Below are 27992 nucleotides of genomic sequence, written 5' to 3' on the forward strand. Positions count from 1 at the left end.
CTGCTTTAAGGGCCAGCTGAAGGTCAATTCTTCTATAAAGACTTGTCCAGATGGGTTGGCAATCCTTTCTCCTATGATCTCAGAAACTTCGGGCACATCTCTGTGCATAGTAGATGCACTTGACACATCTCTGTGCATAGTAGATGCACTTGACAGCAATAACTTAAGAAATGAAGATTTCCACATGAAGGTTGCTGAGAGGAGGGTGCTAAGTGAAAATGCTATATTAATGGATGCTTCTTATAAGCAGTCGCAGTTCTCCTGTCCAGCTCACCACCACTGGACTGCCCTGTAAGTTCCCCCAAATAAACTTTATGTTTCATTCACTAGCTCTGGGTTCTGTCCTTTCACCTCTTGAACCTGGTACCATCTCTATTGAAGTTAACAGGGGCCCAGCAGGACACTCTGTTAAGCTAGTCATCAGACTGGTGGTGTGATTCTTCCCTTATGTGAACATCTCCCCTTCTGACTATAGTATACTATGCATGTATGTGTCTGTGTGTTTACATGTGCGCTTATGGGGAACAGAGGGTTAGTGGCTAGGTCTTATTTATCTCTGTATGCAAGTGCTAAAACAGTTCCTGGAATATATTAAGTGAATAATCAGTGAATGAACAAATGAATTAATGCTTGCTTGATTAGAATAGACAAATCAGTTCAAAACTGTTTTTGTGATCATTGCATTTTGACTTGGTAGGTTAAATTAGAATGATTGCTTTGCCTAAGAGTGTTTATAGTCTACACAGTTGGTATGGTTTTGGCATCATGTTTAAAGAAAGTAAGAAGATGGCCCATGTGAGACTCTTTACATGAGTCCAGGTTTAACACTCAACATCCAGGGTAGATAATACTGAAAGAATGGAATGATCTATCAGATCATAATCTCAGACTCATGGCCAAACCTAATGTTGCCTGTTTCGCTTTGCCAGTGTCATCAGAAACTTTATATATATATAAATATATATATATATTTTAAAATATATATTAAGTATATATTTTATATGTATTAAATATATATTTAAATTAGGAATAATAGATCCCATGTCACTGTAAAGAAATTGTTTCTGATTTTCACTTTTCCTCATTGATATTGTTTGGTCCTGTGTCCCCACCCAAATCTCATTTCAAATTGTAATCCCCATGTGTAGAGGGAGGGACCTGGTGGGAGGTGATTGGATCATGGGGGGTTTTCCACCATGCTGTTCTCATGATAGTGAGAGAATTCTCATGAGATCTGATACTCTAAAAGTGGCAGTTTCTCCTGTGCTCTCTCTTGCTCCTGCTGTCTTGTGAAGAAGGTGTCTTGCTTCCCCTTTACCTTCTGCTATGACTGTAAGTTTCTTGAGGCCTCCCAAGCCATGCAGAACTAAGAGGAAATTAAACCTCTTTCCTTTATAAATTTCCCAGTCTCCGGTATTCTTTCCAGAAGTGTGAAAATGGAGTAATGCACTCATTTTAAAAAATTTTCCAAAGTTAATTTTAGGAACTTCCTAACAATACCTATCTCATTAGCTGAAGTGAAAGCTTGCATCTCGCCCCAGCCACTGTACATGCCATGCTTTCCTTTGAGCTTGGGTGATCCAAGGCCATTCATATGAAAGAAACTCAGGTGTTAAGTAAGAACCAACATCTATTGATGACTTGGCACTATGCTAGGTAGTTTACATTGGTTGTTTTTGTCTCAAATCTCCTCCAGTTGAGGAGAAATTGGATTAACTGGCTCAAATCATTAAGTTGAACAATCTGCATTATTAATGGTCATCGCTTGTTTGCTGACTTGAGACTAAGGGACTGTTCATCCCCTTTCAGATTTGTCTTGATGATTTAATATTAATAGTGAAGAACAGTGCCAGAAAACTAAGCCACCAAATCAGGCCCACAAGGGGTACTGAGCTCACTTCAATAAATAAAAGAGCACTTCAGTGTGTTCTCTGGTGGACAAGGCCAGGGGAAGACCTTTTGGGCAGAGCTTTTGCTTTGTGTGCAAGTCACAGATTCCTGATCTTTAAGTAAAGGATGCAGACCCATTCACTCTCCACAGGTAGCTTGTATCCCCCTTGCTTTTTTTGTTTGTTTGTTTTTTTGGTAACCCTGGAAGTTCATTTTACCAAAGATAACAAATGTGGCCCTGGAGGAGATTTAAGGAAGCAAGTGTGATGCACCCTGGGAGAACAAGGTCCTTCCTGAAACCAGTACACCTGCAGGAAGCACCCCAGAAGCCTGCCCCATCCTGTGGCTTGAAAGCATCTCCAAGCACCATTCAGTGGCTGGTTTCCCTAAGATGCAGCTTTGGGGCAGTCTGCCTGTGACAGTAGATAAGAAGTGAGCTTAGCGGCACCTTTTATCAGCTGCTTATGTTCACAGAGGCCAGATGATCTTCAAGGAGTTGCTTAGAGATTTAAAGCACTGATGTGACAGGGATGCTTTGATTCCAACGTCTCACCCATCTCCCTGCAGTCAGTGTTTACATAAACTTGAAAAAACCTGCCACTACTGTTCATCGCCCTCGTTTTTCAACCTTAATGGTAATTACATTCCAAGGACTAGGAGAGATTTTTCCCTCTCCTTCAAGTCTGGGGTTAGATACTCCCTTTGACGTGGCATTGGAGCTTTGGAACCCAGTGCTGGAGGGCAGGGGTGGGGTGAGTTGAAGAAGACACTGCTTTCTGATAGGGTTTTAAAATCAATTCCTGGAAAGCTTTAGCTTGTTTATTTATTGTTTACTTTTTTATTATTGTGTATGCAGAGTTTTGACTTAAACTTGAAACTTATTTTTGTTTGAATGTATCAAAACTTTGCATGAAGTCCTTCTCGTTGCATCTTAACGGGGCTGGAGGCATCTTATGGCAAGGAGGCACCCAGTGGAAAGAGAAACAGGAAATGAGGCTGAACTCATCCTTTTATTGGGAGCCCACTTCATGATAACTAACCACTCCCACAGTAACCGTTTAACTCTATTCATGAGGGTGAAGACCTCCTAACCGAATCACCTCTTAATATTGATGCATTGGGGATGAAGCTTTCAACACATGAACTTTGAGGACCACATTCAGGCCACAGCAGGTACCCTGTGGTTATTCTCTTTTTCTTTTTCTTTTCTTTTCTTTTTGTTTTTTGTTTTTTTTTTTTAGAAAAATGCTCTTGTGTTTTGACTGAGAATAAATGCCTGTTGGCCTGAGCTTTGTGCAAGAGTGGAGGTGTTTACTATTTCGTTGATAGTTCTCTCACTCTCCCTGGGTTTTGGCCCTGCTCCTTGTTTCCATTCTTGAGTGCATTGACTCTGTGTCCAGGGGTTACATGGTTCTGCTGCTTTCAAATTCCTGCAGCTTTCTCAAGGCTGCTCTTTCTTCTGTTCTGCTGCAAGCCACTAATGCTTCTCCATTTACTTCTCGTCTTCTGAAAATTCATTAAAACTTCTTGTATGTTGGTGAATACCCTCCCATTCTCTTTGCTGCTACAGGTTTATGTCTTTATTGATTTTTAATCATCTTAGGACTCAAGAGATACAGAGTCTAACGTGGGGACTTTGTCTGTAATCTTGAAGCTGAGTTCCCTAATATGCTTAAGAGGAATCTCTTAAATTTCATACGTGTATGATTTAAGCTCAGGTTTGTTTGTTTGTTTGTTTTTAAATACATTTTATTGTGTATATTTGAGGTTTATGTGATGGTATTGAATACATTTAGATAGTAAAATTTTCACTTACAGTGAAGCAAATTAATATACTTATCATCTCACATAGTTACTCGTATGTGTGTACATCTGTGACAAGAGCAGCTAAAATCTACTTATTTAACAAAAGTCCCAAATACAATACAATTTTATTAACCATAATCTTCATGCTGTATATTAGATCTCTTGAGTTGTTCATCCTACGAATCTGCTGCTTTGGATTCTTTAACATATATCTCCCCATTTTAAGTCAAGCTTTGAGAAGTAGAATGTGTATAGAAACAGAGGATTGTAGAAGACAGACCAAATAAAGGACATGTTTGAGTCATGGTGTGGAGACCATGCTAGGTTTGAAAGACTAAAGAGGACACCAGCCTAGCAGGAGCCCAAAGTTCCAGGAGAGTCACAGGAAATAGGGCTGGCAAAGGAATCTGGATCTAGAGCTTCTCGTTCTAGATGGGAAAATTTGGCCAATAGATTTTGAGCAAAGCAAAAAAGTAATGAAATCAAGATTTTAGAAAGATTAATTTGGCAGGACATGAAAAATGCTTTGAGAATAGGTAGACTGGAGGCAGAGAGCCAGCTAGGAAAAAATTGTGATCATCCGTTTGTGAAATGAGGGATGGTGGCAGCAGAAATAGAGAAGTAGGAAGTGATGTAGGCAAATCAGAAATGACTATGTATGGTACTCAGTGACTGACTGGATGTGGAGGACAAAATGATGCTAAGTTTTCAGGACTAGATAACTACAAATAATTATTGACACTGATGTACTTAGAAAATTCACAGTCACCCATCTGACTTCCACCTCCTCTCTCCAAAAGATTAGTTTACCCACAGTAGAAATCTTGTTTTCCAGTCTACATTTTCATAGTTAGTGGTAGCAGAGATGCCTGGTGGTAGTGATGATGGTGGAGATAGCAGTGATGATGGAGGTAGTGATAATGGAGGTGGTGGTAGATATGGCGATAGTGATGGCAAAGGTGGTGTTAATAGTAACGATGATAATGTTCAAGATGGTGTTAGTGGTGGTAGTAATGGTGAGAGTGGTGATAATTATGAGGGATGTGAGGTGAAATAGTGGAGGTGATGGTACTAATGGAGGTAATTGAGACTGATAGTGGTAGTAGTGATAATGATGGTAATTATAAAGGGGGCTTGTGATGGTTATGAGGAAGGTACTGATGGTGATGATAGTGGTGATGGAGATGATCTTGGTAGTAGCGATAATGGTGATGGTAGCAGAGATAGTTGGATGGCGGTAGTGGTGATGATGATGGAGGTGGTGGTGGTAATGGTGTTGGTAGGGGTGTTGGTGGCAATGGTAGAGGTGTGGATGATTTCAGAAATGGAGGAAGTAGTATTAGTAGTGGTAATGGTGCTGGTGATAATAGTGACAGATGATTGTGGTGGGGATGGTGGTGAGCAGGGTAGTAGTGAGAGTGATTGTGGTGATTAGAAGTGGTGATGTTGATAATGGTGGTAATGATGATGGAGGTGGTAGTGATGGTAGTAGTGGTTGCTGTAATAGTGATTGTGCTGTGAGTGTTGTAGAGATGGAGGGAGTCACACTAGTGACTCCATGGGTGGTGGTGATGGTAATAGTCCTTGTGATTGTGGTTGGGTGTGGTGCTGCTATTGGGCACATCTTAGCTATGCAACTGTAACTTTAAGTCTTGATCTTACTCTTTCTACATATAAGGACTTTAGGAGAAAAAGGAATAGGATCTTACTCTTTATACATACAAGGACTTTAGGAGAAATAGGAATGTGGCTCTCCACAGAACTATGAGACCCTGCTCTATTCTCTAGCCCCAGGTGATTAGATGAGGAGTGGAAAGCTGACTCAGGGGAGCCAATCTTTAATCTGAGTTAAGAAGATTTCCTTTATTTTTTTATTTTTATTTTTTTTGGGGGACAAGGCCTCCCAAAATGCTGGGATTACAGTCATGAGCCACTGCACCCAGCCTCAGTCAATTTTTCTTTACTTTTTTTTTTTTTTAAGATGGAGTTTCACTCTTGTTGCCCAGGCTGGAGTGCAATGGTGCAATCTCAGCTCACCACAACCTCCACCTCCTGGGTTCAAGAGATTCTCCTTCCTCAGTCTCCCAAGTAGCTGGGATTACAGGCATGCACCACCACACCCAGCTACTTTTGTATTTTTAGTAGAGGCGGGGTTTCTCCATGTTGGTCAGGCTGGCCTTGAACTCCTGACCTCAGGTGATCCGCCCACCTCAGCCTCCCAAAGTGCTAGGACTATAGGCGTGAGCCACCACGCCCAGCCAAATTAAGATTTTCAACCTCTAAGATTTAGCTAAAGCCTTGGAAATTATGTTGTAAGATATGAACATTTAAACTTAAGAGACTTGTGGAGTCAAAGCTTCAGTCATCACCATGGCAATGGAATGCTGCATAGAGTTGGGGTTAAGAAATAGCTCGCAAGCTATGAGTAACCAGAAAAGGCCAATGTGCCAAGAGAAACAGCAGAGGAAGCAGGTGGGTAGAGAGAAGCAGAATGAGTAAGAAGCAGCCTTCATCCCGCCTGACAATGTCCAGGCCCCTTGTGTTCCCAGAGACCCATCCATGTCTGCTCTGATCTTGTATGCCCATAAGCTTGCCAGTTGTATCTACTCCATAAACTTCCGTTTTATTTGAATTACTTAGTATGTATGAGTTTCTGTTTCTCAAAGTGAAATACGAGGGACTAAGATAGTCATGAAGTAAATTGCTCATTTTCCATGCTTTTTGCAGACTTCTTCAAAGGTCACTAGACCCTAGATACCACTATTAGATGCATTTGTGCTTGCGTCCTTCAGCCCTCTCCCAGACAGACCACATGCCTAAGAATTTTATTTAAGACCAAGTCCATTTCTCACAAGATCCAAGCTTTACTTAACATAATCTAGTACTTAATAATTCCCCATTAGTATTTCCAAATCAGAGTTCCCTCCCCCATGGGACATCACATCCTGCTTCTCTAGTTGTGGGAATGTCTCTAGATTGTGTCTCCCACACCCTCTTGCTATGATCTTGTTTCTCTGGTTTGCATCCTCGTGACTTACACCTTGATCCTTCTCTGCCCGCCTCCTTCAGATGCCTAACTGGAACTCTCCATCTGACTTTGGTTTGGTTCATTCATAAGATCCTGACTCTGGTGTTGCTCTCCCACAGACAACGAAGGACAGCTGATGGATGAGCTGGACTTGAGCCTGATGCCCTAGGTTTCTGCTGGGTTGGGAGACAGGGGTGGAAAGCTAGAAAGAACCCTTTTCTACTACATACCATCCATGTACCAGGTGTTCTATGACTTGGGAGATCAGCATTCTTGCCTTCATTTTATAGTTGATAAACCTGAAGCTCAGAGAGCTAAAAGTGACTTGCCTAAGTTTATATAGTGAATGAGTGCCAGATCTGGGGTATGAACCCAGGTGGATTTGACTTCAAAACTCATCTTTCGCTTTTAAACTGTGCTGACTTGCCAAGGGATTATATAAAACCAACATTTGTTGAGCACTGTGGCAGTAACTTTAAGTGGTCCCCCAATGTTCATGCCCTCCTTTTTTCTTAACAGCAAAGCCCTGGTTTGTTTTGGTATGGAAATGTGCCCCCCTAAAAGACTCTATACCCCAGGCTTCCTGAAGCAAAGTATGCCCATGCAAAAGCTGATACGATGAGATGGAAGGGTTAAAGCATGGTGGTGGTGGGAGGGAGGTTCCAGAAAGGCTGCTAAGAGCTTATAGTTCCTCTAGTTGATAAGTTATCTCCTGTTCCCTTTCTTCTTGCTGCTAGAGAGTTCTAATAACCACTTTGGAGATGAGGATATCCTGAAGAGAGCATCCATAGTCTAGAATAATGGAGACAGGGTCCCTGAGGTCTTTAGTGGTGCCATATCGGCTCTGGCCTTCCTGCTTCTGTACTGTTTTATGTGGAAGAGCTATAAATGCCTATTTTGTTTAAGCTACTTTTATAAGCAACAGGACTCAAGCACCTTCTCTATGTCAGACAGCATGCTAGCACTTTGATGTTTGGTTGCCCCTATTTCAGATGAGAATCCTAAGTTTCAGAAAGCTCAGGTAATTAACGTAATATCACACATCTAGTTAAGTGGCATGATTTGACATATTGCTCTAGTATAATACAAATCTAAATTCCTGCACATGACGTAAAAAATACATGTGGGCTTCCATTTTGATTTAAGCTTTTCAAAATGCTGTTCCCTCTGCCTAGAATTCTCTGCCTCTACTTTTCATCTGGGAAACTCCCAGTCATCCTTCATGACCCAGTCAAAGTACTACCTCCTTTTTGCAGTCTTTGCTAAACAGCTGTCTCAGGACACATCTTTCTTTTGTGCTCCTGTTGCCCCACGCTGAACCTTATTAAGACGTTGTGTTGCATAAGACACGTACATTATGTTGCATAGTATGGTAATTGTTTTGATGCCTGTCTCCCCTCTAAAACGTCAGCTTCTTCTTTTGTTTGTTTTGTTTTGTTTTGTTTTGTTTTGAGATGGAGTCTTGCTCTGTCACCCAGGCTGGAGTGCAGTGGCTTGATCTCAGCTCACTGCAAACTCCGCCTCCCAGGTTCAAGCAATTCTCCTGCCTCAGCTTCCCAAGTAGCTGGGATTACAGGCACCCGCAATCATGCCCAGCTAATTTTTGTATTTTTAGTAGAGACGGGGTTTCACCATGTTGACCAGGCTGGCCTCGAACTCCTGACCTCAAGTGATCCCCCCCACCTTGGCCTCCCAAAGTGTTAGGATTACAGGCATTAGCCACCATGCCTGGCCAGCTTTTTCTTTTTAAAAATTTTAGATTCAGGGGATACATGTGCTTTTTAGTTACATGGGTATTAACATGCATAATGGTGGGGACTGGGTTTCATGTACCTATCACCCAAATATTGGACATTGTGCCCAGTAGGTAATAAAACATCAGCTTCCTTAGAGGCAAGATCTTTCCATTTCTATTCTCAGCGTTAGTTCACTGCTTGACACCAAAAAAGTAAATATTCATTGAATGACTAACTGCTTGAATGAACAAAAGCAGGCAATCATGTTCAATGGTATCTTTTATTAATAGCAAACTTCAGGGGCTTACTCTAGCATATTGAGGTTTATCTCCTCATGCCTCTAAAGCCACTTGGGAAGCAAAGAGGAGCACGTCCCTGGTGGGTTACTTTAAATGAAGATCTAAGATCTCAGGTCTCCATGGGTGGAGACTTTTCAGCTCATTTTTAACTCTCCTTCCATAGCCCCTGCATCTAAAGATGATTGCAGCATATTTCCAATTCAAAATATCATTTTGTTGGGAGATGTGACTGAAAAGATTATAAAGGTGGATTTGATTCTTGCCTTAATCCTTTCAAAAAATGGAATCAGCTCTAACACAGCATTCTTTTTCAAGATTTTGAAAAGTCTGAATCCATTTTAAACTAGATTGTGATTGACAAAACCATGGGAACATTAGTGAACAGTTAAATGCTAATTAGCCAAACCCCTGCTACTCTCCCAGCTGTCAAAGGCAGAGATAGAGACAAAAGCTTCAATTAAACCTGAGTTGGTCCCCAAGGAGGGAGAGGTCAAAGGGGAGTGTTCAGTCAACTGTGAGATTATGTGAACACAGTCCCAAGTAATAATCGTAAAAAATCCAAATATCCCTTTACATATTTAAAAATGCATTATACTGACATTAAAACTCTCTTTTTGTCATTTTACTCTTCCCAATCTTCCCATCATTTCAATGTTTCCCATTATTTTTAGGATAAAGTCCAAAGCCTTTCCCCCGACTTTCTGTCCCCAATGAAAATTTCCAGTTGTATTTGTCACTTACTCCTTGCCCTGGAGCACCTGCCCACGGGTCAAACATGCCCCCAGGTACATGGAGTTCAAGCTGAACTATACTCCAGCCTCCCCTTGGGCTGTCCAAATATGAGCTACCTATTCAGACTTAGCAACATGCTACTTCTTCTTAATCATCCGTTGAATTAAAATAGTAGTCAACAACACAATTTCACTTGTATAATCTCTTCTGCACCTTTCTACAGCTTTAAGAGGTAGCTGTGGGGAAAGATAAGTGCACCGGGACCAAGAAAGAATTCAGTGTCATTGTCCAAAGCCACACAGACACAAAGTGAAGAGCCAGGACTGGAGCCCAGAACTCAGAATGCAGCCCTTGCCTCTCTTGTCGCGTCACTGACCAGCCTTCCCAGGTGGTGGCTCAAAGCCTGTGCTAACTCCCAGGGAGGTTTTCCTGTCTGGGGAAATGTGAGAAAAACATGATGAATTCTTCAAAAAGCTTAATCTAGTCAATTTACTAGACTCCCTTTTATTCTAACATTATACTTTTAGAATTAAAATGTAATTTATTTTTACTAAAGTAGTGGAAGTAAGTTATGGTTGCTTTTTTTTTCTTTTTAACCCTTACTTGGCATGATTAAAATTTGTCAAGCTGATGGTTATGCCTTGATTTTTTTTTTTTTTTTTTTTTTTTTATTGAGACGGAGTCTCACTCTGTCACCCAGGCTGGAGTGCAGTGGCCGGATCTCAGCTCAGTGCAAGCTCCACCTCCCGGGTTCACGCCATTCTCCTGCCTCAGCCTCCCGAGTAGCTGGGACTACAGGTGCCCGCCACCTCGCCCGGCTGGTTTTTTGTATTTTTAGTAGAGACGGGGTTTCACCGTGTTAGCCAGGATGGTCTCGATCTCCTGACCTCGTGATCCGCCCGTCTCGGCCTCCCAAATGCCTTGATTTTATTTGAAGTGTCAGTCCTTTATAAAATCTCCAAACTTGGAAAACACAGTGCTTGTGTGTTTCACCAAGGCCTTCTTTGACTGTACAATTTCAAATTGATCTTTACCTCTTTGCTCCTTAAAAGTATTAAATTATTGTATAATTTATTTGACAATTAAATGTAACTCTGTATTATGTCAGAAAACCAGCTCTGTTATTCTGATGACAAATTCCCCCATGACTCCTTGTAGGCTGAGTTGTCCATTCTCTCCTTGGGCCACCCTGTCAGTAGAATAATCCCCCAGTAAAGCACCAGTCACTGCCCAGCTCCTATGTGTTTACTGGCCCTCTCCCCTTCTAGACCACGAGTCCATTGGAGTATGAATTGTGTGCCCTAACACCAGAATACCTATCTACATCAAAATTGGGTAACCACCAAGAATATGATCTACATCTAAAGGTAGGCTGCTGAACTGATGTTCAGTTGAATCAACAACATCCACAATAATAGCACCTAACATTTATTGAATCTGTCCTAACTACTTAAAATCACATTTTCTGCTCTACATGCATTATCTCATTGGAAGTCAACATCCATGAGCTGGATCATTGCAGTTTCAAATGAGATTCCATTTAGTTCAAGGAAAAAAATTTTGCAAACTGGATCATGCTTGGCCTTAAAAATAGGTAGAACAGGGAGAATGTAGACCCACCTGTATGCTGGAATTTAAAAAGCATTGACATGGTGCCCTTGCCTGTGAGATATGCACCCATCTCTCTCTTCCAAGCTCTACCATTGGAATTTAATCCTTTTCAGTAGTTCATTAGCTTTTTCCAGCTTTTAAAATGCAAATAATCCTGGGAAAGTATTTGCAAGGCATAAGATGGGATGGAGATATGAATGTGGTTATGAATTATGGTGGCATGGCAGTGGTGTTGAGGAGAAAAGATCAGGGAAGCTGCCTCCAGAAAACCCAAACTTGTCTATACAAAAAGACTTGAACTCAACCACTGGGCATTAATTCTCTATTTTATTTTACTGTTCCCACCCCAGTTTCTCCCAACTGATTTTCAAAACTGGAGCAAATATAATTCAGTATTTCTATTTAGCCTAAGTCCTCTATTCAAGTGAAGCTATGCTAATACCCGTCCTCTAAAGATTACATTGCAGTAAGATTTGTTTCCTTTGATAAATGGGTAAATTTGGGAAGATTCATAACTTTTATATAATTATCACAGGTATTTAAAATTCCCAAAGTTTAAGAAACACCCATTTAGAGAAGATTACTATAAAGAATTAAAGCAGAACTTCTTAAATTATGGACCACTGATGTTAGGATCAACTGGGGCTTGTTTTGAAATGCAGATTCTTGGGACCTCTAGCACACAACTCTTGAATTAGAAAATCTGGGGTGGATGTGTGGTATTATTTCTGAGGGCTCTCTTCTGTTCCATCGGTCTATATCTCTGTTTTGGTACCAGTACCATGCTGTTTTGGTTACTGTAGCCTTTAGTATAGTTTGAAGTCAGGTAGCATTATGCCTCCAGTTTTGTTCTTTTGGCTTAGGATTGTCTTGGCAATGTGGCCTCTTTTTGGTTCCATATGAACTTTAAAGTCATTTTTTCCAATTCTGTGAAGAAAGTCATTGGTAGCTTGATGGGGATGGCACTGAATCCATAAATTATCTTGGGCAGTATGGCCATTTTCATGATCTGGATTCTTCCTACCCATAAGCATGGAATGCTCTTCCATTTGTTTAACCATATGATCTTTGACAAACCTGACTAAAACAAGAAATGGGGAAAGGATTCCCTATTTAAACTGGCTAGCCATATGTAGAAAGCTGAAACTGGATCCCTTCCTTACACCTTATACAAAAATTAATTCAAGATGGATTAAAGACTTAAATGTTAGACCTAAAACCATAAAAACCCTAGAAGAAAATTTAGGTAATACCATTCAGGACATAAGCATGGACAAGGACTTCATGACTAAAACACCAAAAGCAATGGCAACAAAAGCCAAAATTCACAAATGGGATCTAATTAAACTAAAGAACTTCTGCACAGCAAAAGAAACTACCATCAGAGTGAACAGGCAACCTACAGAATAGGAGAAAATTTTTACAATCTACCCATCTGAAAAAGTGCTAATATCCAGAATCTACAAAGAACTTAAACAAATTTACAAGAAAAAATCAAACAACCCCATTGAAAAATAGGCAAAGGATATGAACAGACACTTCGCTAAAGAAGACATTTATGCAGCCAACAGACACATGAAAAAACACTCATCATCACTGGCTATCAGAGAAATGCAAATCAAAACCACAATGAGATACCAACTCACACCAGTTAGAATGGTGATCATTAAAAAGTCAGGAAACAACAGGTGCTGGAGAGGATGTGGAGAAATAGGAACACTTTTACACTGTTGGTGGGACTGTAAACTAGTTCAACCATTGTGGAAGACAGTGTGGCGATTCCTCAAGGATCTAGAACTAGAAATACCGTTTGACCCAGCCATCCCATTACTGGGTATATACCCAAAGGATTATAATTCATGCTGCTATAAAGACACACGCACATGTATGTTTATTGCAGCACTATTCACAATAGCAAAGACTTGGAACCAACACAAATGTCCATCAATGATAGACTGGATTAAGAAAATGTGGCACATATACACCATGGAATACTATGCAGCCATAAAAAAGGATGAGGTCATGTCCTTTGTAGGGACATGGATGAAGCTGGAAACCATCATTCTTAGCAAACTATCACAAGGACAGAAAACCAAGCACCGCATGTTCTCACTCATAGGTGGGAATTTAACAATGAGAACACTTGGACACAGAGTGAGGAACATCACACACTGGGGCCTGTCGTGGGGTGGGGGGATGGGGGAGGGATAGCATTAGGAGATACACCTAATGTAAATGACGAGTTAATGGGTGCAGCACACCAACATGGCACATGTATACATGTGTAACACACCTGCACGTTGTGCACGTGTACCCTAGAACCTAAAGTATAATTTTAAAAAAAAGAAAATAAAAGAAAAAGAAAATCTGAGGTAGGATCCCAGAATCTGCATTTGAAAATCTTCCCAGAAGATGTACTTTAAAATTTGATTTAAAATTAAAAATTTGAGAACCACTAGCTTTAAATGAATTAAGGTTCAGGTTTAGTGGTATTGCAGTATTCTATAGTTATCAATATTTCTGAATTTTAATAGTTGAATAAATTCCTTGGGTTTTTCTGAAAGACAGTTATATCATCAGAAGTAATCATTTTTCCTCCTCTTTTCAGTTTCTATGATTGTTATTTCTTCTTATTGCAATGGCTGTGTAATAAGTAGATCAGGGATTGGTAAACTATGAGCCACAGTCCAAATCCATCTGTCTACTCTTTTTGTATGACCCATGAATCATTTTCACATTTCAAAATGGTTTTTATGAAGAACTTTCTTTATATCTTTCATGTTGTCTCTTGGCCAGCAAAGCCTAAAATAATTGCTATATGGCTCCATACTAAAAAAGTTGGATGGTTCCTGTTGCAGACTAAGAAAGGTGCCACCCAGAACCCCCATGCTGTGCAATTGCAGAGTGTGGTCAGTAAAGTGTCTCCAGCTGGTGAGGACTCCTCCAGGGTGGGCCAGCTCACTCAGAGGAAACCTTCCTAGGCAGCTTGTACAGCTCTCTAAGTAGAATCTCAGTGAGTCGAGATTGTGCCGCTGCACTCCAGTCTGGGTGACAGAGTGAGATCCCATCTCAAAAAAGAAAAATAAATACATTGATCATATTTGTATGGGTCTATTTTCTGTGTGAGTCCTCCAACTTTCTTCTTCTTTTTCAAAATTGTTTGGGTTTTTCTAGTTTATTTGCATTTCTGTATGAGTTTTAGAGTCAGCCCATCTATACCTACAAAAATCTCCCAGAGGTTTTGATTGCAATGGAGCTAAACTTACAGATCAATTTGGAGAGAATGGGCATCTTGACTGTGTTCCAATTCATGAATATGGTGTCTCCATTTATATAGGTCTTCCTCGATATTTCAGAAGGATTTGGTAGTTTTCAATATACAGATCCTGCACATGTTTTGTTAGTTTTATACCTAAGTATTTCTCTTTTATTTGAGCTATTTAAATGACATTTAATTTTTTTTCAGTTCCCAATTGTTGATTGCTAATATATGGAAATACAACTGATTTGTGTATGTTAACCTTTTATCCTGTGATCTTACTAAACTTTATTAGTCTTAGGATTTTTTTTGTGTTTAATTTTATCAAATGCCTTTTCCACAGCAGTTTATGTATGATCATATAATTTTCATTCTTTAGTAGGTTTGTATGGTAGAGTACATTGATTGATTTTTGAATGTTAAACTAGCTTTGTATTTCTAAAATAAAACTCACTTGTTTCATTGGAGGAACATACAAGAAAAAAATCCTACTGGTAATGTATCAGTCCCTTAATAAGTTGCTGGAATTGATTCGAGAGTGCTTTGTTGAAGGCTTTTTTTGCCTATATTCATTAGGGATACTTGTCCTTAGTTTTCTTTTTTTATTTTTTTATATTATCTTTGTCTGGTTTGGTATCAGGTTACTGCTGGCTGCATGAAGTGACTTGGGAAGGTTTTTATCCTCTTCTATTTTGTGGAAAAAAAATGTGTAGAATTGCTACTATTACTTCTTTAAATGTTAGAATTTACCAGTGAAATTATGTAAGCCTGGAGCTTTCATTTGAGGAAGGGTTTAAACTACCCAATTTCATTGCTACATATAGTACTAGTCATATTATCTATCTCTTTGTGGGTGAGTTTTGGCAGTTTGTGGCTTTCAAGGAATTAGGCCATTTTATCTAAGTTGCTGAATTTTTATTCATAGGGTTGTTGCAGTATTCCCATATTATTTCTTTAACATCTATGATGTTTGTATTGTTACTCCCTCTTTCATTTCTGATGGTGGTAATTAACATCATTTCTATTTTTTTCTTTGTCACTTTGTCTATAGATTTTCCAATATAATCAATATTTCAAAGAACCAATTTTTGGCTTTATTAATATTCTCTATTGTTTTCTTCTTTTCAATTTCATTGATTTCAGCTCTTGTCTTTATTGTTTTATTTCCTCTGCTTGGGCATCTCTATATTAATTGTTATGCTATCACATTTAAATGCTTAATCACCTAATTTTCTTTCAACTCTTAAATGGTTGTAGTATGTCTTCAACCAATTATTCTTTAAAAATGTATGTCATATAATATTTTGAACACTTGACTCTGAAAATTTATCTTTGTTGGTCATACATGAAAGCCAACTTAGCTAGGTATAAAATTCTTAGGTTATAACACATTTTTTTCTAATTCAAAAACTTCTATTGACTTTTCATGTTTAACGGTTATGATTCTGGTTTGTTTTGAGTAATTTTAATAACCAAAGTTTATTTACAAAATTCTGACTAATTCTTTTGTTCCCATGCCAACAAAATACATTTGTTCACAGACAGTTGATGTGATGCATCATTCTAAGACTTGTTATGAGAGATAGAACCACATTTAATTTTGGCCACATCTTATTCTCATGACAGTTTGAATACTTGCCTCTGTTTTCTGAAAAAAACAACTTTGAACCACGGTGTCAAAGACAACACCTTTTTTAAAATGTAGATGTAGCTTCACTGACATCTAGCATATTGAGATGCAAATTCAACATACAGAGATGTCTGAGGCTACCCTGGTTCTTGTTCCATCATAGGAAACTGATTTTCCCTCCTGCAAATGAGAATATTTTCTTTATTTTTGCAATTCAAGTGTTTTGCCGAGAGGTTTACAAGTGTGGGTCAATTTTCAATAATTTTTATCTGGAATGTAGTGAGTTCATCAAATCTCCAGGTCTTTCTTCTGCTCAGAAAAGTTGTATTAGATGATATATTTGATTATTGCTTTGTGTAGCGTTTCTGGTTATGTACAATTCAGGTGTCTCCTTTGTAAATCATAATGATTTGCCAATTCCTATTCTGTACGTCTACTGACTTTCAATTTTCACTGTATGTTTTTTCTCTGTAGTCAGTTCTTATTTTGTTAACTTTTAATCTCACCTTATTCTCTTATTTTCAGAATAATTTTCAATTTTCATTGTATGTTTTTTCTCTGTAGTCATTTCTTATTTTGTTACCTTTTAATCTCATCTTCTCTTATTTCCAGAATAATTTGCCCCTATTTATTGAGGTTATTTCTACTTGCACTCTTCTTAATATACCAGTTAGTTTTCTGAAATTGTTTTCTAAATCTTGCAGTAAATATTTCCTAACCTTATACTTTTCTTCTGAGTCTTTCTTACATTGTTATTTTTCCTTTTTTCTAATTACCTAAAATTAACTTAATCTCATTTTCTTCTCTTTACTCAGTCATTGTTTAGATCAAGGTCTTGCAGGCCATAGAGGTTCAGTGGACATTTGTTTAATGAATGAGAGGGGTAAGAAAGGTGAAATCTTTCCAGATATTGGGTATGTGAATTACCTTTGGCCCTTCTTCGACTCCACTTATGTAATGGTCGAACTCACTTCTCAGATCTGTAGCTGCAGGCTAACTGATTTGCACGGTTTCCAATCTAATACCCAGGCTTTCAACTAATGTGTCTTTCTATTAAGATGGCATCTATTCCTACATCTGATGTCCACCTGTCTGATAGTGATGGAATCCATGAACAAGCATAATTCCCATGGCTATCAACTTTCTTCCTATGTCTGCACATAGCTAAAGTAAGTTTCTCTTGGTGGTTACTAATCCCATGTACAATGCTAAAATGAAAGTTTTCTACCTGGCATTTGTTCTTTGACTGTAAGAAGATGTCATTAGATCAGAGAAGTTTATAGGCAGATGGGAACAGTAGTTCAGTTGTGTTTGGTCATTGAAGGAAAGACTTATGCCCAGTGTTCTGGGTGGTAAAACTGGAATCTCTGAGTCAGTGGTGGTACAAAATAAAGTAAATACAGTATCATCCTATGTTTTATCTCTTTTTTTGTATGCCCGTTTATTGTGAAGTTAGAAGATACAAAATGCAGTGCTATGAGCCAACATTATTTTGTGCCAGAAGTCCACTTCTAGCATATCTTTAAAGTATTAGGTTTTGTTGTAAAATCCAGCCAAAATCTAAGGCATTTATTTTGAATGAAGACACACTGCTGTTTGCCTTATCATATACACCTCCTCCTACACACTCTTATATGTAAATATGCCAAAATCAAATACTCACATTGTACACTCACTCCAGACACTTGATAAAGGACTTTTGAGGTAATTTATAAATATTTATTAAAGTAAAATAATAGCAATTGTTGTCAAAAATAGCATCCACTTAAGTATATGCAAAACTGAAGGTCTTCAAAATCATTTTATGTTGACCCATTTTTTTCATTCTATTATAATGCTGACATGATATTCTTTTCCAAATCACTTCAGAGTTATCAACTCTTCTCTCTCACAAATTCCCAGTCCAATTAGCAAATCCTTATGTATCCCATCACACTATTTTTTATAGCGTCTTGCAAAGTTCCACATCCAACATTATCTATTTCTAGTCTGTGGTTCTTCCCATAGGAATTCTTTTGCAATTCTTAAATGTCAAATCATTTATTTTCAAAAGAAAAACTGATAAACAAATTGCAGAAAAATGTGTGTTTTTCTCCCAAGAAAGATTACTGCAAAATGTAGGAAAAACTCATAGACCTCTGATTTATCATCTACAATAATCCTGCTTTCCACATCGGCCTCAACTAATCCCACACTTCTTTCCTTCTTAATTGCAAACGCATAGCTGGGGAATGGCATTAACTATGGAACCAAAGGCAGGAAAATGCTCAATTTAAAAAGCTAGGAAGACATGGGCTGTATATAGTTAGGCATTTTTCATTTAAAACATTTTTAGCAGCCATCCTACTGATTGATTTTCTTCACCCTCTATTGGCATGTGTTTTTTAAAAGGCAGTTAACATGGTCCAAACCACTGTTTTTATTGTTTTTAGATCCCTGTTTTTCTTTGTTTGAACAATGGGCTGTAATCATGTTTTCTCAGGTCTCTTAGAAGCTACACTAATAAGAAGTAGCAGACAGTTCTGTCCCATGCATTCTAAAAGCAGCTTTCTCATGTGGCAAGACAAGAAAGGAAAGAAAAAAAAAGCATCGAACGAAAAATGAGGCCCTATATCTGAGAGCCTGTGAGGTCATGTCTGCACAGCATTTTGGAGTCCTGCTAACGTTTTTCTAATGGAGGCAGGGGTGGGTTGGTGATGACATAAAGGGCCCCTGAGAGGAAACTGTCAACTTTTGCTGAGGTGACAAGACCAGTTCAGAAAAACAAACAAACAAACAAAAAATGATACAATCAGCTCTCTACTCCCCACCTCCTCCACTTGCAGAAATATCGGACTCACCTCCATAGCCTTCCTCTGCCTCCTTTGGAAACAGGTGTTGATGTACAAATCAATACTCTTTAGTTCTTACTACCCTCACCAGAAAAAGTACAAAGTTGGCCAAATGTGTTTCTGAAAAGTTCATTTCCAAGTTAAACCCAAGGCACGGTTGTGCCCACAGGACCATCTGTTGGCTCATCAAATAAGCACCAGAAAATACATCTGGCTGTGCGTTTGGGAAACAAAGGTTCATTTCAAAATTGGCAGAAGAATTTGTGGGGGGATATCTCTCATTGTCTTGTGCGGTGACTTATCAGATCACCTTAGTGAAGAAAGATGCCAAAGAGCATGGCCCAAAGGCCGAGTAAAGCAGAGAGTAATGAACTGCTCTGCCTCACAAGCTGAAGCTTGGGTTCCCAGGGCAATCCCTAGAAGGAAGAGAGCTGGTCCTGGAATAGAAAAGAGAGGACTAGGATGGCAGAGTGGAGGGAGACAGCCCAGAAGAGTGGCTGGAGGTTGAAAGCAGAAGAGAAAGCAGTCTCCCAGAAGTTCCCCATGGTGGGTATGATGGAGATACTTTTAATATCTGAATTGTTGCATATCTAGTCTTAAGTTTTTTGCATTGTATTGTCAATTCTCTTTATTTGCCATGGTTATACCCTGTGAAGTTCCTGCACACACTGAATCTTAGGATGGGGAAGGCCTTTTAAAGCATGATGTCACAGGCAGAAATCGTAAAGGAAAGGTCGATGAATTCAATGCACGAATGTAAAAATTTAAAACTCTATAGCAAAGAAACAACAACCTACAAACAAAGTGACAAACTGGGAAAAAAGCATTTACGGTATTTTTGAAGAAGAGTTAATATTCTTAATGTACATAATTCTTTACAAATAAATAAGAACATAGAAAGATAATTAAAAGATACAAGCAAATGCTATGGACTGAATATTTGTGTCCCCAAAATTTGTATGTTGACATCCTAATCCCCAATGTAATGGCATTTGGAGATGAGGCCTTTTGGAGGTAATTAGGTCCTGAGGGTGGAGCCCTCATGTGGGATTAGTGCTCTTGTAAGAAGGGACATGAAAGAGCTTGCCCTTCTCTCTCTGCCCTCTACCACGTGAAGACACAACAAGGAAATAGCCACCATTTCTGCAGACAGGAAATGGTCCGCACGAGACTTCAGGTCTGCTGGCACCTTGATCTTGGACTTCCCAGTCCCCAGAACTGCGAGAAATAAATGTCTGTTGTTCAAACCACCTAGTCTATGGTATATTTGTTATAGCAGCTTGAACTGAATAAGACAGCAAACAAATCTACCCCTCTCCAAAGTATAACTAAAGACCAGGAAAAAAAAAGAAATAAAATAAATTCAAGATCGTAGTACCCAAATAAGTGAAAATTAAAATGATACACCTTTTTGTAACCCATCAAATGGGCAAAGATGAAGGGAAAAATAACATCTGCCGTCTGTCAGTCTGTTATGTCAGAGAAAGAAGTCTACATCTACTGCACATGGGAAGCAACGTGACACATGTGTTTAATGGGCAAATCAGCAAGGGTAAAATACCAAAAGCCAGCACCAAATATCAAAAGTCTTGAAAAGGTGCACACCCTTTGCTATAGCAAATCTCCCCCTATTTTTTTTTCGAAGAAAATTATTATAAATGTTCATCTTTAACTATAAGAATTTTTAACACAATGTTGTTTAAAATAAGTGCCCAACCATATGGATGGGTAATTAAAACATGGTAAATGCAGACATGGAGTATCATGTAGCCATTAAAAGACCATTTTAAAAAGGGAAAGGTGTCCACAATATACAATTTAATTAAGTGAAAAATTAGTTTATAAAACAATGTCTTCAGTTATTCATGTAATCATTTACTTTAATAAATATTTGTTAAGTTTCAGTATGTACCGTGCACCAGGCAGTGATCACATAAGTAGTACTATAACAGTCCCTGACCTATTTTTTTAACTATATGCACACAGAAATATATATTATGACACATACACACAGAAAAAATACTGGAAGGCTATCCACTAAAGTATTAACAGTAGATATCTCTGGATACATGTGATTTTCATTTCTTATACTTTAATGATGGTTTCTAAATTTTGTACAGTAAACTTATTTCCTTCTGTAGGAATACAAATCTTATTTTTAAAAAATCATTTGCCTGTTTTACTCTGCTTTTCTTTTTACATTGTTTAACCATTTCCCCCTCTCTCCCAGTGTGATATCTTGATGTAGAACCAGAATAGGAAATCAGCTTCACCTGAAATAGTAAAGTGGCCCAAGGCAGACAATGAGGCTGAGGAACTTTCCAGGCAAAGAAATGCATGCTGGGTAGAGTAACCTCCTATTTATTAGAAAGGAAGGAGAATGGTGCCTATTTGGGTTATCAGAGATTTAACTCACAGTCCAAGCTGCTTCTGAGCATCCCCTCTGTCTACTCGCACTGCCACTTTCCACCTGGTTCCCTGAGGCTGGTTTTCCCACCTCCAGTCTGTCCTATGTCTCATGCTCTCCACGCTACCTAATACAATCCGAGATCTTCAGCCTGGCATTCAGAGCCCATCCGCCTGGTCCCTGCCTACCACCCTTCATTATCTTCCCTACATCTTTCAGCGCAGCCCAACCCAACCACGGCCTGCCTCACTGGCCTTCCCGGTGCTGTGGTTTTGCTCATGCCTGGTCAAAGCCATCCCTTCATTCACATCTGCTCAGACCATGCTTTTTCCACAAGACTTTTTCAGCAGTCTTCCTGCCAGGTTTCCCCATGAGCCTATGTTTGAACCTGTATTATGGCACATGTCTCTGCCTGACATCACAGGTCTTTGTATGAGAGCTATATCTTTTTTGTGTGTCCTCACAGTGCACAGGAACTCAGTGCACATTTTCCCCACTGAATTCACCATGCTAAATTGGAATTAGCAGTTTTCTTTGCATTTATTTATTTATTTTTATTATTATTATACTTTAAGTTCTAGGGCACATGTGCACAACGTGCAGGTTTGTTACATATGTATACATGTGCCTTGTTGGTGTGCTGCACCCATTAACTTGTCATTTACATTAGGTATCTCTCCTAATGCTATTCCCCTCCCCACACCCCACAACAGGCCCCGGTGTGTGATGTTCCCCACTCTGTGTCCAAGTGATCTCATTGTTCAGTTCCCACTTATGAGTGAGAACATGCAGTGTTTGGTTTTCTGTCCTTGTGATAGTTTGCTCAGAATGATGGTTTCCAGCTTCATCAATGTCCCTACAAAGGACATGAACTCATTTTATGGCTGCATAGTATGGAATTAGCAATTTTCAAAGAATGAGAGTGTATATGTGCACTGGCCACAAAATGGTCTAAATAATTGTATTTTTTTAACAGAAGAATATTTTATTTATATAGCATTCTACCACTTATTTATAGATCTCTTACATAATGAGAGCCAGACTGGGCAAATATTTTTATTTGCAGTTTCCTGGTAAACTGATTTATCTAATGCTACATGGATATTCAGAGGGCAGAACTGAAGTATGAAATCTGATTTCTTCCTTCCCAGTGCTGTGCCTTTTGTTGAAGTAACTGGTTTGATTTAGAAGGAGCCTCAAGATCTTGTAGTATGCGGGGCATCATTTTAATATCCATTGTCATTGTAGAAATTCTGATGATAGGAGCTTTTGATTATTTTCTGTCTGAGTAGATTGGAGTTTATTTTGGGATTAATTCATCTGGCAAACCAGCATTGTCAGTACCTGGATGGTCCAGCTGGCCATCAGACATTTGTGCCCTGGCCTGTGGCATGACCTCCAGGTATTCTTCCCTTTCCAGGTGGGGGCAGGGCGGCCCTGCATCACATCTGACACTGCAGGCTTGCCCGGCCTCCTTCTCGGAGGTCGCTGGACCCTGTAGATTTTCCTGCAAATGTCTCTGGCATTCGAGAGGAGAGTAAGCCCCACAGAGCCTGCTTGTTCACAGAGGGCCTTATCAGTTGTTGATGAGACCCTGTCTAGGCTCACAGACAGGCAGTTTCCTCCAGCCCCAGAGCCCGAGCCCGCTGTGGAGCCAGAAGAAGGTGATAAGCCTCCGAGAAGATTTTTTAGGAGCCTTGCCTATCTTTCACACCAAGTCGCCAGGGTACATTTTCCATGGTCGCCATTTACAGATAGGGTGGCTGCTCTCGGATAAGGCTGGGGGCTGGGAAAGGGGAGGGAGGGAGTCATTAAAGGGGGCAAATGGTTTTTCCAATTAGCTACCCTTAGGAATCCTCCAGAATTCTAAAGGCTTTGTCACTGACAACTTTTTTTTTTTTTTTTTTAATTGTAAAAATTCCTCCCTAGCCGGCCAAGTAACTCTTCCTTGTTGGCTCTAAAGCAATCAGACAGGACAGGCCCAGAGCCTCAGAGAACTGAGTCTTATTGGGCTTTGACTATTGGGAATATTCTGTCTGCAGCTGGCCAGGCAGGAAGGCTGTGGTGATAGGGGCAAAGGGGCTGCCACAGAAAATTCCAGTGTAAAGCCCAGTCACTCAGACCCATCAGGCTATGGTTTATAGAATCTACCATAGACTGACCCTTTGACGGAGCCTTCCTGCCAACTATGTGGGGCAAGAGCAGAGAGTAACACAGAGAGATGGGTCAGGTGCTTGACTGGAAAACACGAGACAGCGTCCTATTTCTAGGACTCTTTTTTTTTTTGGACACCTTTTTTTTTTTGTTTTTTTGAAATAAGGTCTTGCTCTGTCTCCCAGGCTGGAGTGCAGTGGTGCAAATTATAGCTCACTGCAGCCTCAAACTCCTGGGCTTATGCCATCCTCCCACCTCAGCCTCCCAAGTAGCTGGGACTACAGACGTGCACCACCATGCCTGGCACATTTTTGTATATTTTGTAGAGACAGGGTTTTGCTATTTGCCCAGGCTGGTCTCAAACTCCTGGACTCAAGCAATTTGCCCACCTTGGACTCCCAAAATGTTGGGATTACAGGTATGAGCCACTGCACCTGGCCCATGTTGCTTTCATTTTTTTAACTATTAGTTTTGTTTTGGTCATCACCCCTAAGAGCAGATACAGAATGTAGCCTGCTAGGGGAAATTTGAGAGTAAAGCATGAGATTTGGTGAGAATACAATGGTGTGTGTGTTGGCGGTGGGTGACAGAGGCTGGCAGCAGTGTCAGATTGGCTACTCTAGTGTGGAGTTCTTTTGTAATATGCCATCCAAAAGGCCACTCCCTTTGTGGATTGAAGTTTTCCAAGAGTTAACACTCAGACTATTATCAATGCTGTTAAACACGCTGGCATGTTTTTTCCAATGTTGACTCACATGATAATCTTGCTAAGGTGGTTCAGATTCCACAGTGTGGAGCAGGTAGTCTGAGTCTAGCTCATGTACTTTGGCAAGATGATGCTTGTACTGCCTGTAGGAAGGTGACAGGAATAGGGCTATAAGTGGTAGCCATAAATGTCATTATTATCATTATTATTTCTCGCAAGTAGCAATGATGTGAAAATGGACTGGGGCCATTATTATGAAAGGAATACATAAGCAAAGTACAAATTATAAATACAAATGATAGGACCTTATTTAAGCCTCTCTACCGTCACAGAGAGAAAAACACTGGTAGCCAGTGAGCCCACGGTATAGATACAATTGCAGGACAGCAGTTCCATTCCTCCATTGCTGAAGCTTGGACACTCTTCTTTCTGGTTTTTATTTTTCTTGAGAAACCTGAACCCTGGGGAGACAGACATAGGTAGAAATGCCTTTCCATTCCCCTTGGAAGAAAGAATCAGCGGTCCTCAGATTAGGTTCCCAAGATTAATATTTACCTTCCTGTCCTGCTTCCTTTATTTTGGAACTTGATAACTCAAGGCGACCACCAGCAAGACCACCAACTATTCACCCTCTATGTAAAATTCCATGCTGGAACGTGAGTTTTCTGGTTTATTTTGAAGGCGGAAAATAGGTGCTAACAGCCTCAGCTCCTGGCGTCAGTGCTGTTAGCCACTGGATACTACTGGGTCCCAGGCAGCTCACTTTAACAGAGACAATTGGGGCCCAGCTGAAATGGTCATAATGTTGTTTGGAGGCCCCATGTGCCCTTTGATCTTTGCAGACAGACTGCCACTAAAAGTGCCTCAGGAATCATTTCATAACATCAATGATTTTTCTTTTCAGTGCAGAGCTGGCGGAGTCATTAGGTACTTTGGTGTTTGTAGAAAGTGCCAAGCCCTTGGCAAATCTGGGTTCATTTACCAGGGTGGGTGGTAAGCATATGTATATCTATTTTATAGGTGAGGAAATAGAAGAAGGGAGGTTACATGGAGCTGTAGGAATCTAAATCCTAGAAGGTTCTGGATCCTGCAAACTACACTGCCTAAGTTTGTCTGGTTGTGCATTTAGCACAGCATGATCGACGGGGTGGGGAGGCTGTATTTCCCAGCTTTGTGGGTAGTTAGGCTCATGGGCATGCTAAGGCACTGGTTTAGTATTCCCAGGGCCCATCAGTCTGAGACTCAAAACCCTCCTGACCACTCACACTGGCCACTCGGAAGTCACGCCTCCCTTGCTTATGGTACATTATCCCACAGGTCTCTCTCTCACCAAGATGGAATGCAGCCAATCGCCCCCTGGGGAATCCCCATTACTTGAGTTACTGTTTGTCCTAGCATTTATGAGCCTTCCTTTTCACATATTTTTTTTAATAATAAAATTGAGCAATAGAAAGTATCTATTGGAAAAATAAATACAATGTATAATTTTCTTTTTCCTTAAATGAAAGACATCTCTTGTTCTCTTTGCACAACAGCATCCCTTTCACCCATTATCTAATCAACGAGAATTTCAGTAACCCAATATTTTCAAAACATATTGATAGTTTTAACAAAAGCAAGAAAAATAATGAAGTAAATAAGACTTTATTAAGAAAATAATTTTAGAGCCACTTTCAAGGTATCCAATAGTAGGGGCAGTATACTTTCCACTTCATACTCAAATCAGTGTTTGCAAAATTATGTGCCTGGGACGACCAGGCATCAGAGGTCCCTTCGCGGAGGACCCAACTTCAGGGAATCAGTAACTCAAGAAAACCCCTGCCCTACCCTGCCCCGTCATCTCTACAGAACTGTACCAAGACTTTGAGGCACACTTCAAAATTCTCAAAACTCCATCCAAATAATCCAGTCTCATTTGAATGGCAAATGCAGTTTATTGCCTTTTAACTCTGAGAATCATTTAACTCTTTGGACAAATGGCATAACTCAGCCAACCAAACTACTGAGTTTCCCAGAGTGCCCAGATTTCCTTTCATTCTAGAAAAGCCAGGGGTTTTCTGCAAGAGTTAAAAAGGAAGGTGATTTCTTTTTTCCTTTTCCAAATTTGGCAAGTTGTTCTCAGTGGATGTCAAAGATGGGCTTATTTTTGTTCAATGCTCAGTTTTAGGCCTTTTAAGACTTTTCCTTCCTCCTGCTAAAGGGACTTCAGAATTTAAAGTGAATATTTATTTTACAGAATCCTTGCCCTAAGCAATCTAAGTGTCCATCAATGGATGAATGGATAAACAAAATATGGCCCATACATATAACTGAGTATTATTCAGCCTTAAAAATAGAGAGTAATTCTGACACATGCTAGAACGTAAACCTCGAGGACATCATGCTAAGTAAAACAAGCCAGACACAAAAGAGACAAATACTACATGATTGCACTTACATGAGTTACTTAGTCAAACCCATAGAGATGGAACATTGAACGGTGGTTGCCAGGGGCTGGGGGGAGAAGGGAATGGGAAGTTATGTTTAGTAGGTATGGCGTGTCCATTAGGGAAGGTGACAACGTTCTGGCAATGGATGCTGGTGGTGGTTGCACAACAGAATGTAGGTATATACTTCATGCCACTGCACACTTAAAAATGGTTAAGATGGGGCTGGGCACAGTGGCTCATGCCTGCAATCCCAGGACTTTGGGAAGCAGAGGCAAGCGGATCACCTGAGGTCAGGAGTTTGAGGCCAGCCTGGCCAACATGGCGAAACCCCACCTCTACTAAAAATACAAAAAAATCAGCTGGGCGTGGTGGCAGGAGCCTATATCCCAGCTACTTGGGAGGCTGAGGCAGGAGAATCACTTGCACCTGGGAGATGATTGTTGCAGTGAGCCGAGATTGCACCACTGCACTCCAGCCTGGGCAAGAAGAATGAAACTCCATCTCAAAAAAGAAAAGAAAAGAAAAGAAAAGAAAGAAAAGAAAAGAAAGAGAAAGAAAGAAAGAAAGAAGAAAGAAAGAAAGAAAGAAAGAAAGAAAGAAAGAGAAAGAAAGAAGAAAAAGAAAGAAAGAAAGAAAGAAAGAGAAAAAATAGTTAAGATGGTGAATTTTATTTTATGTATATGTTACCAAAATTAAAAATATGTATACCTATGTTATATGGGTTTTATCATCCTTTGACTGGTTCATGCAATTCTGAAGGGAGATGCGGTCCTTTCCCCAGCACTGGGACAACTCCATAGCTTTCAGGTCTTGCTAGCACCAAGGCGGCATGCTGTCAGGCAGATGCCAGAGTTCAGCCACCTGCAGTCGGGATCGCTGATGTCCAGGACATTTCACAGAGGCTTTTTCCTAGGTCTGTGTTCTTGGCAAAGTGATAATGCTCCTAATTAGCACAGAGACCTGCGTCCAGACAGCCTGACAGGCCAGGCCCTTAGATGTGGGGATGGGGAGGAAGCCAGAGGAGGCTCTTCTGCAGGATATGCTCCCAGGCTGAAGCTGACCCCAGCTAGGAGTGGCTGAGCACCCAGCAGTGGGGAGGCAAGGGCTGGAAGGAAGAGGGGGACCCTAGATAGAGAGGGCAAGAGGAGAATGTTTTGCTGACAGAAAAGAGATATGTTTTAGACCAACTTCTAATGCTTGTGTGGTTTTAATCTCGTGGCCAGAGAACAGTGCTTTTCAGGATAAGCTGAATTAATTTACTGTCTTCTGTGCTCTTCTGCCAGTGAGGACCCAGGGAGGCTTCTGCAAAAGAATTTCTCTGGCCTTTTCCGTCACCACTCTTTTTCTCCCACAATTAAAGCCCATGAAGACTTTGCTGAATGAGTGAAAACAAGTAGGGCAAGCTTAAGAGCAGAACTTCATCTCCCACAATGTGACATCTAGCCCTTTCTCTTTCCCTGTGACAGGCCCTTGA

At 40.1% G+C, this 27992-nt stretch overlaps 1 long non-coding RNA gene across 1 annotated transcript in view; it reads left to right on the plus strand.

The window, feature by feature from the left end:
• Positions 1-3341: 3341 nt before the first annotated feature.
• Positions 3342-27992, plus strand: part of LOC117072769 — a 73418-nt gene continuing 48767 nt past the window's right edge. Inside the window, exon 1 of the long non-coding RNA XR_004432942.1 lies at positions 3342-3427. This is a non-coding gene — a long non-coding RNA (uncharacterized LOC117072769). The remainder of the gene's footprint in view (positions 3428-27992) is intronic.

The sequence above is a fragment of the Trachypithecus francoisi genome, unplaced genomic scaffold, assembly GCF_009764315.1.
Source record: "Trachypithecus francoisi isolate TF-2019V2 unplaced genomic scaffold, Tfra_2.0 Lachesis_group4, whole genome shotgun sequence".
Taxonomy (NCBI): Eukaryota; Metazoa; Chordata; class Mammalia; order Primates; family Cercopithecidae; genus Trachypithecus; species Trachypithecus francoisi.